This window comes from Dermacentor variabilis, chromosome 6 (genome assembly GCF_050947875.1).
Source record: "Dermacentor variabilis isolate Ectoservices chromosome 6, ASM5094787v1, whole genome shotgun sequence".
Taxonomy (NCBI): Eukaryota; Metazoa; Arthropoda; class Arachnida; order Ixodida; family Ixodidae; genus Dermacentor; species Dermacentor variabilis.
This window is the reverse complement of record NC_134573.1, coordinates 60,479,049-60,489,461: the sequence shown is the minus strand read 5'-3', so window position 1 is coordinate 60,489,461 and position 10,413 is coordinate 60,479,049.

Sequence of the window (10,413 nt, the reverse complement as noted above, 5' to 3'; positions counted from 1 at the left end):
TACTCCAGGTGACAGAAGAGGAAGCTGCCGTCAACAGTAAGCCTGATCATGCTCCTCAAACTGAGCAAGGCATTGTGGCTTTGCCCCCGGAGGAACATACTGCTCACGAAATGGGAGGAGTGTTTCCTGTCCTCGAAGATCCCCCTCCTTCCGGCGCTGAAGAAAAACGTCCCGGAGGTGACTCATCAGTGGCACCCGTTGGCACTGCAGGTGTGTTACCCGGCGCACCAATGCAATGGCGCGGGCTGAGCCCATCGGCCGCTGCGCCAAGTGCCGCGGCACCTTCACCTGTGGCACCGAGATTTCTGCCCCGCCCTGAGCGTATGCGAGGCCCGCCGCTCCTTCAGGGCCGTTTCCCTATAATGCCTTCCGGGTGTCCACCTGGTATCTGGAGAGGCCCTTTTCGCGGAGGTCCGGAGCATCCAACACCGCGACAACCCTTTCCACGTTTCCGGCCACCACCAATGCGAGGCCCGCCAAACGTCCATCCACAGCAGCCAGTAACTCATTATGCTGAGATCAAGTGGTCAGTGGTGACTGCTTCGAAAGTGCCTTTATCAACCGGTCTCTGGAGTCTGCTTAGGCGCAAAGCCATGAGAAATGAGCCGCTTCACGGTGAGGGAGAAGGCGCACCGGATAAGTCACCACTGACAGCAAGAAGCGTAGCAAAATGTGGTGAAGGCGGACATCTCGCCAGAGGTATGAATTTTGAGGAGCCACTGACACAGGATCGAGATATTAAATTGCAACAAAGCAGCACTGACAATCTCGAAATTTTGAGCAGGCCATTAGGAGCGCTTCGCGATGAAAGTGAGTTGGCATCTGCTAAAACGGCTCTTGGGCGGCAGCCACTTGTTGCATCAATCGTGAGCAAAGCGAAGGGGAAGATCAGCATGGCTGTACAATCACATAACGTTACAACTGCATCAAAGAAAGGTAAAATCAAGACTGCTAGAAGAGAGCAATCAAAGATAACCCGTTCGGACGCCGCGCTGAAGGTTGCGCTGAAAGTCTTCACCCGTCAAGACCTAAAGGCCGACTCACTGGACAAAGAAAGGCACTTGGAGCAGTCGAAGCCAGTAGCAGGCAAATTAGAACCCAATTTCGGACATGTTGAAGCTAGCGACAGCTCTCAGGCTACAAAGCCTCAGCCGTCGACAAACCTTGCTTACAAACCACCAACAGTAATGACGCCCACTGATGTGAGGGAAACGTACACAGTAATAATTTCTCCACACGGGCCTTCATGCCGTCCCGTACTTACCGCAGTGGACGAAGTGCCGCGCTGTCCCGCTTCACCAGGTGCTCTTGAGTCTGTTGCAGATGTAGTAGTGAAGCGCACAAACGATACTGATGTCGCAGTGGACTCCAATCTCGTATCGGTGCTAGAGCAAGCGGCCACTCCTACTGCACCTTGCCGAGAAAACTCGACCTGCACCTTCACCAGAAAGTCTTATGAGTTATTAGGACCCCATACAATGCAGCCTCCTCAATCTGGCAGCAACACGCCGTCCCCCGGCCTAGAAAAAGTGGGCACCTGTGGCACTGCAGGCAAAGAAGAAAAAAAAGCAGTCCACGAGGAGAATAAATCGCAAAAACGCACTATTCAAAAGACAGGCGAGGAGAAACTAGATTGTGTTGGCGGGCAGAACCAAGAGGCGTTGGTAAATACTGAATCCCAAGAACAAGACGCAGAGATGAAGCGAGTCCGTGTGAACCGACAAGAGTCCAGGGAGTCTCGCGCGGCACCGACGTTCGTCGACGGAGGACCGTCATGGCCCTTGCTTGGATGCGCCATAGGTCTCATTGGCGGTAGTCTGATGCTGCTGTTGGCCGTTATCTACTCGCTGACGACTTCCGTTCCATTGCTACCGACGACTCAAACTTCACCAGTGACATCTACGGCGCCGGGCATCATCTACTGCTCTTCGCAGTTTTGCGACCGGGAAGGCGATTATGTGAAGGCCTTGGTGAGCGCCAGTGGCAAAAGCGCTTGCGAGAATTTTTACGAGTACGTTTGCGGAGCCTGGCCTCTGGCGCACCCGCTGTACAGTTTCACTGGCGCCGGCGCCGCTGTTTCCAGTGACACCATTATCCAGGACAGGCTCGATGAGGAGTTGACGTCATTACTCGCATCCAGCAACGCGAAGGACGTCGGTATTGCGGCTGGCGTATACGAGGCGTGCGTAGATCGCGACAAGGCCGACGAGGCGGCCAATGACGTCAAGGCACTCTTCAAGACGTGGACGATACGCCAATGGCCTCGCGACGTGAATGGAACGATGAAAGACGTTTGGAACTTCGCCGGCGAGCTCTTTCGAGACCTGAGTCTGAGCTCCATTCTGGATGCGGTTTTAGCCGCTGCTTCCCAATACTCTGACAACGCGATCGTTGAGCTGCGAAAGCCGACTCACATATTCTTTTGTAGCGGCGCCTCGCGATCGCCCGTGATAACGCTGTTTCGGGCCGCACTGCGTGACTTAGCCTCGGAATTTACGCAAGCCCCCGAGGCCGACATTCTCGAAGAAACTACAAACGCTTTCATACGGCTGGGATCAAGTTCCGCGCGTCCCAGTGTAGTGGACCTCGGGGGAACGAAATTCTCTGAACCCTCGACCGCCGCTGTGAAACTGTCCGAGCTGGACGCAGATTTGATACATTTCCTAACCACGGCTTTCGACGGGGTCGCCAGGTTCGAACCCACCACCTCGGTCATACTGAGGCCACCGAGATACCTCCGTGACTACTTGGCCTCGTTAACGCGGGAGTTGACGCCCCGCGCAATCTTTAACTACATGGGCTTCTTGGCCTTGGTTCACCTGTCGGCGTTCTTGCCAGAACGGCATGTGCATCTAAGGCAGCTGTTCGCCAAGAGCATGCGCGGTCGTACGGTTCCCGATGTTTCTAATTCGTCGGCATTGTGCGCAATGGCAGTAGAATACATTCTGCCGGCGTGCTTCGACAAGCTGTCGTCAGACTTCTTCAGGGACGCCGAATACGGTGCGCGCGTGCCAGAGAAGTTGTCGCAACTGGAGGACGCGTTCGCGCGCAACATCGGCCACCTTGTATGGATCAGCAACGAGCAGGTCCTCGTGAACCGTTACCGAATCAAGCGCCGGCGAGCCTCGCAATTGGGTCCCGTGGCTAGCACGGGCGGCAACGACTCCTGCGCGCCTTCGCTGGTGTCCTGGCGCACGGACAGTCCCGTGGAGTTCTATCGAGCCGTATCCCGGGCGCAGCAGCATGCCAGGTGGAGGCACGTCGTTGCCGGTAGGTGCAACTATGTTATCACGGCGCGTGGCAATAGCAATAGCTAAGCGTTAGCTGTTGGTCTATAGGACAGATGGCCTTAAGAGGCAGCTTTAGCTCGGGCCCAACTCCGACGCGGCCTATTCAAATACATGTAAAACGCAAAAACGTTTTTATGAGATAACCCCTGGACCGATTTTGATGAAATTTGTCGCATTTGAAAGAGAACGTTAAATTCTAGTGACTGTTGGAAGCGAAATTTCGATTTAGGGCTTGAATTTTCTTAAAACGATTTTCAAATATTTGACTGTCTGAAAAAAATAGAAGCACGAAGTTTATAAATTCATAGCTCTGCATCAAGAACCGATATTGCGGTTCTGTAAACGGCATCCATTAGATCATTCAAAGCGGACAAATTCAGTACGTCATTTTACATCTTACGTGAATTTGTTACGTTGGTTACAACGGTTTTGCAAAAGTTGTATTTCTCTATGATTAAATTTTTTTATATTCATGTGTAACATATCAATTTTGTCCGCTTTAGATGTACTATTAGATGCAATTCACAGAATTGTATTATCATTTTTAGTGGTTAAGTTACGGAGTTGTAAACTTGATAGTTTCGTTTTTTGAAAATTTTCAATATTTGCCAATTTTTAATAAAACATTGACAATCTAACTCAAAAATTCGAAACCAACAGTCACTAGATTTTAAGTTTTTCTTTTAAATGCAACAAACCCCGTCAAATTTGGTGCAGTGGTTGCCGAGAAAAACGAATTCTCCTTTTACATGTATTTAGATAGGAGCACTTAAAACTTAAAACAGAATTGTCACCATCTTAATTAGGTCGGAACTGATGCTGAAGAGCCTCTACCAAATATTTTTTTTGCTTGTGTGTGGCGTTACGTCCGTCGTCACACCATTTTTCTGCCGCATTAATTTTTTTTTCACCTTCACGCCTATTATTCTACTCCCATGGGTCAGTTATCGGCTCTGCACATATGGTCATCGCTGCTGTGTTTTGTTCTCAATCTCAATATATCTTCTTCTCGGTCTTGCACAATATTTGATACAGAGTGGTTCTAATTTATTATTAGGTCAATCCTTGTTCGCTTATTTGTTCACTGTGCGATTTTTAAGAAACTTCATTAACCCCGAGCTAGGACCTTGTAGCGTAACCCATGAAGAATGGTATGGTTAAAAGTTTTTCTTAAGGATTATCGATGAAGTAATTAAGATTGCGTGCCATGACCTGTAACCCATTTTTCTTCACCTGCCGCGATATGCTCCTGATAAGGCAGAAGCGCCATGACTCTTTTTCTAATTAAAGTTTCAGTTCAATTCAGTTTTTTTTCCTGACGAGGAATGACAACATCTTGAAGATGTGCTGGGCGAAAAGCTATTTTAAGGCACTTTGTTTAGGCTTAATCACTCTTAATGTCCCGACAGTGTTTATGTCCGGTCAACTAAAGAAAAATAAAACTAGTAAGAAAGCCTTCACTAAACAAGAATAAATGTCGTGCTTCTTTATGTCATTAGGAATTGACACACCCTTATGGCATAAGACGATAAGGAAGAATGAGTATAAGGTAGTGTAGGTTCAAGCGTAAATGCCCGATAGAGAAGTGTCATATTCCTATACACATAACATAATAATCTACAGAGCGTGGTTTTAGACCGTGCTCATTTCTTTTGTAATGTAATGAGCACCATGAAAGTAGTGTTTTGGAGACGAGCTCTCAGGCAAGGTGCCAACAGATTGCCGCTATTAACATGAGATTCAAAGAGTGCTTGCCACAAATTCATTAATTTACCTCTTTATTAGTGCGTTGAAGGCAGTATTCTAACTGGAAAATGTGGAGATAGTGAAATTTTCGTGCAGGCCCGCCTTCTAAAAATATTGAAAATCGCAACTAATTCGGGCTATTCGCAATTAAATTTCAAAGCTCAAGCGAGGCAATGTCGAGACTAAACGCGTCTTGCTGCGCGTCAGGTGGGGGCGCCCCGTAAAGAAGTGTATTTCGCTAGAATAGCAGCTTAGGCTTGTTGGTTTTCCATCCTGCTAGTAACAGCGCAAAATGTAGACAAGAGACGAGGCAAGAAGACACCACAAGCGCTGACTTTCAACAACGTTTATTCCGAAAGAAACACGGCTTCTTATAACCATTGCCCACACGTGTCGCAGTCACGTGATTGCACATCAAGTGAAACAAGCACTTTTTTTCTTTTATGCACTCAAGATAGCGGTTGCACGTCAAAAGCTCAAGTTCTTTTTTTGTTAGTAACAAGGACGGCGTGCTAACGCATTGGTCACGAAGTCTGGTAATCTCGGCCGCCTCAATTATCTCCCGGACCAGCTGGTCATGTGTGTTTCTTCAGCACTTTACAGCGTCTAAATTCTGCGGCGCAATCTTTTGAGGGGCAATCCCTGATATGCATGCCTAGATTCCTGTTAGCCTGCTCAACGCTAACTTTGTGTTCCTTTAGTCTTTCATTTGTGCATCTAGAAGTTTGCCCTATATACCTTTTTCCACATTGCAGAGGTATTGAATACACCACCGCTTCTGTGCACTCCACAAAACGATTCTGGTGATGAATCGTACACCCTTCCTGGTTTATCGGCTGTTCAGCATTGGCGCGTCGGCAGAGGCTTTTTAGTTTTTTCGGGGCAGTAAGCACTACATTAACTCCAGCTTTGCGCCCAATCTTTTTCAAGCGGTGAGATAAGTTGTGCACGTACGGCAGGGCCACGGTCCGTCGTTTTTCTTTCAATTTTGGCTTCTCGCCACTTGGCTCGCCATGGGCACGCTCGAGTTTTAGGTTCTTGTTCCTTTTTTCCGCAACGGACATAAGAAGGTGTGACGGGTAACCAGCCCCAGTAAGCCGGCCAACCTGCCGACGAAAACTTTGTTCCATTGCGTGGATGCAAGATTTATTGAGCGCATTTGTTAGACAAAGGTTTGCAATTGCTCTCTTCACTAGTTTTGAATGCGCTGATTCGTATGGCAGTGGCGCCTTGTCGCCTCTGGGTTCATAGGCCCAGCAGACCTTTCCTTTGGAGAGCTCGAGTCTGAGATCAAGGAATCTCAAAGACCCTTGCGTGGGGACCTCATGGGTAACAGCAAGCGGCTGAAGCGCATGACTAAAGCATGTTAGTGCCTCCGAAACTGCGTCATCTGAATTCGTGCCAGAGCCATCACATAGAACCAAGTAATCGTCAACATACCGAAAGACTCCCCGGACGTTTGTTCTGGTTAGGGCGTTCTGAAGTAATCTTTCTGGGCAAGAAACAAATCGCTAAGTGCTGGCGCAATACATGACCCTATACAGACGCGGCGTTTCTGGAGGTACACATTCCCTTCCCACGTAACATAAGTGGACTTCAATTATACAGAAAGGAGTTCCAGGAAGCCACCAATTGAAACCCCGGAGGCGTTCTGAAAAGCGACAGCACCGTGTGCATCTATACATTCTTCCACGCACTCCAAAATTTCATGTTGGGGGATCGAATAATATAAATCTTTAACGTCTACGGAGCATGCTGCAAAGTCAGTGCAAGAATTGTCTTTTAAAAACCTTATTACATTGTCTGAGGATTTCACTTGGAAAGGATCGTCAACAGTTAGTAGTTTTAGTTTGTCTTGCAAAAACAGGGCAATGGTTTCTGCCAAGTGCCCTTCTCAGATACTATAAACCGCAGGGGCCACTCAGGTTTATGCGTTTTTACAGTGAAAAACATGTCAAGGGATGATTTTTTGCTAGTTTCGATGCTACGCACAAGGCGGTCGAGCTTGAGATTTCCGCATAGCTTCTTTGCAGCTGACTTTGCTTTCCGCAGAACAGACTTTTCAGGACTGTTAAAAACAGAACCTATGGCCTCTAACGTCTTATATTGGTAGACGTGTTTCGGCATCACAGCGAAGCCCCCCTCCTTGTCAGAAGTAAGCAACGAGAGGGAAAGAAGCAACGAGCGTTGAGCAGGCTAACAGGAATCTAGGCATACATATCAGGGATTGCCCCTCAAAAGATTGCGCCGCAGAATTTAGATGCTGTAAAGTGCTGAAGAAACACACATGACCAGCTGGTCCGGGAGATAATTGAGGCGGCCGAGATTACCAGACTTCGTGACCAATGCGTTAGCACGCCGCCCTTGTTACTAACAAAAAAAAGAACTTGAGCTTTTGCACGTGCAACCGCTATCTTGAGTGCATAAAAGAAAAAAGTGCTTGTTTCATTTGATGTGCAATCACGTGACTGCGACACGTGTGGGCAATGGTTATAAGAAGCCGTGTTTCTTTCGGAATAAACGTTGTTGAAAGTCGGCGCTTGTGGTGTCTTCTTGTCTCGTCTCTTGTCTACATTTTGCGCTGTTACTCGCAGGCCGTAAAGAAGTGTTGGGCGAAGTTTTGCATGATAGCGTGCCACGGGCGAATCCCGACCCGACACACAGCCGCGCTTGCTTGCAAGGCAAATCGGGCGGTCGGGACGAAAGGGTCAGTTTGAAGCATCTTCGCGCTTGGTCGTCACGGGGCGTTTCCGCGTGATATGATAGCGGGGCCGCCGTTTATGTGCCCCCGCGCTGCTCGGTTTTTATATAGCCTACATTTACCGTTGAAATTCGATGATAAATATCTCGAGACAAGTGCTACTTTCAACGCCCAAGAAAATGAGGGTGCATTAAACTGTGACTGCTTCCAAATTGGTCATTTAAACAAGTGCCCCTAAGGCATTGAAATAATAATTATTAAATTTTCATTACTCCACTGAAGCTCACGTTATTAGCGGCAAAGTATGTCCGTCTGATGGGCATACTTGCCTCAGAGCAGCTTGCCTGAAAAAGCTTGCCTCAGGGCAGCTTTTTGTCTGCGCTCCCTGTATTTTGACCTGCGTGAAAATGCAAAAATAAACAGTTGGTTGATTGATTGATTGACGGATCTGATCTTGGAAATCTTCTGCAAAAACGCCACGTTCCCTTCGCTTACAGCCTTTTCATAATACTCTGTATTGTCTAAAAAACAGCCTGTATACTAATTTTAGTCATGTTAAGTGCGCTTTAAGCACAAGAACATCGATGAAATGCATACAGAACGCAGTCAAAGAAACTATAAAAATAAGGAGCAGCATAAGCTCACAATGCTCAATGCAAAAAGTGGCGAATAATACACATCAGTCACGTTTGCAATTTCAAAAAAATGCACATGCTCATTACAAGAGGCAGCAGAAAATACAACATCCAAATGACAATAGAACGCACTTACAAATAATTACACACAGAAAAAAATACGCGACAACTTTCGGTATACTTTATCCATTGCAGCTAAATGCAGATTTCGTGCGTTTAAGAGTATTTAGGCAGACGTGAAAATAAAAAAATAAAAATACTTGTGACAATATTCGTAGTATCGCGACAAAGGTAATTTGGTTGCATTTGGCTACAAAATATTTTAATTCGATAGCAATTATATGGACGCTCCAGGCCAATTTCCGCCGACATTTGTAGCCATCTGCGGGATGTCCTGTGTAAAAACCAAGTGCGATGCTGTATGTGCGAAGGAAAGGATACGAGAATGAGCCAAGAAGAATGGTGGCTTGTGCGGTGACGCCTTTTCGCGCTCGTAAAGAGGGGGGGGGGGGAGGGAGAAGCAGTGTAGCGCACGTCTCCGCTTCTACCTCGGCCGCGGCTGCAGATGGTGCGGTCAGCGCGGCCGTCCCGATATACTTCAGGTTTCGCGTGTTCTACGTTCTCAGGCGCCTAGCTTGTGCTGAAGCGATAGCCTGGATGAAGGAAGGAATTTGCTTGCTGCCGCTGCCACTTTTCATGCCGGCGTTCCCACAGCTAGTGCCCGCGGTCATTGAGTGAGATGGTTAATGTTTGCCTGAGGGTGCTTGACACCGTGCTACTAGCAAATGTTTACAACTGTTTATATAGCTGATGAAAACAGTAACCCTACTTAGTAAAGTTATCGCGATCAATGCTGCGCCTTTCGGGGTGAACTGGTACTTTTTTTTGTTTCAGTGAAAAACATTAGTGATGCCGTGTACAGGTGGTAATCTACAAGTTGTACATTAAAATTTATATACTAAACAGAAAAAGTTCATTCCTTTGTAACCAACATTATTACGGAGACGTGTTTTGTGTACACACGTTAGCAGCTTGATTTATTCAATTTGTATGAACTTACAATTGGAGCAGGACCAGAAATAGTACGGGCAAGAAACGCTATAGTTATGAATGTTTTAAGAGGCGATAACGTAACGTGTCGGAATTGCGGAACCGTTGTGAGATATGCACAGAATATTTTCAATGTGTTGAACTATCCAGTGCTTTCTTGTTACACGCGAATTTCAATATGTTTATATTCGTGGTAGTTGCACAGGAAGCTATGCATTATGACGCTAATAAACATGCAACTCTCCCTATAGTGGCTGCCCATCGGTCATTGACCGTTCATTTCTCATCTAGCTATTTCAGAGTTTTCTAACCTTAACATTCAATGTTTTGTTGGCAATTTATTCGGGGCCTCAGTAACTTCTTTAAAGGGACACTAAAGGTAAATAATAAATCATGCTTAAGTGGTAGATTAGTGCTCGTGAATATATAAGGCGTCAGTATTATCGCGAACAGAGCTTTAATAACCGAGAAATTGAGGTAAATGCAGGACAGGATTAGAGACTCCCTCGGGACATCCAAGCACGTGCCTGATGACAAAGGCACTCGTCAGTTAAATTCTGTCAATAGTACTCAACCACTCGTTGGAAAAAACATTCTTGTATTATAAGACGAAATAAAATGGTACTTGTTCAGTTCTATTGCATTTTTAGAAAAAGAAACGCATTGAAATTATTATTTATTTTTATTTATTTGATACTGTCAACCCCGTTCTTGGGGTCATTAGAGGGAGGGTGATGTGTCAAGAATACATGATACATAACTTTCTTTCTATGTAACATACAGCTTCACTGGCGCTCTTGGTAGTTCACAACAGCAACAACTTATTTACTTGAACAAATTATGCTTGACAACGACGCCGGCGGTCGAAAGGTCTCGTTTTCACTCGACATCGCGCAGTCCACGCTTTAGCGTTTCAGTAGTTTCTTTATGGCACGCACAAACTGCAAGTAGCAGAGAAATCAACTCCCATGTGACGTCGCAGATGCCCGAA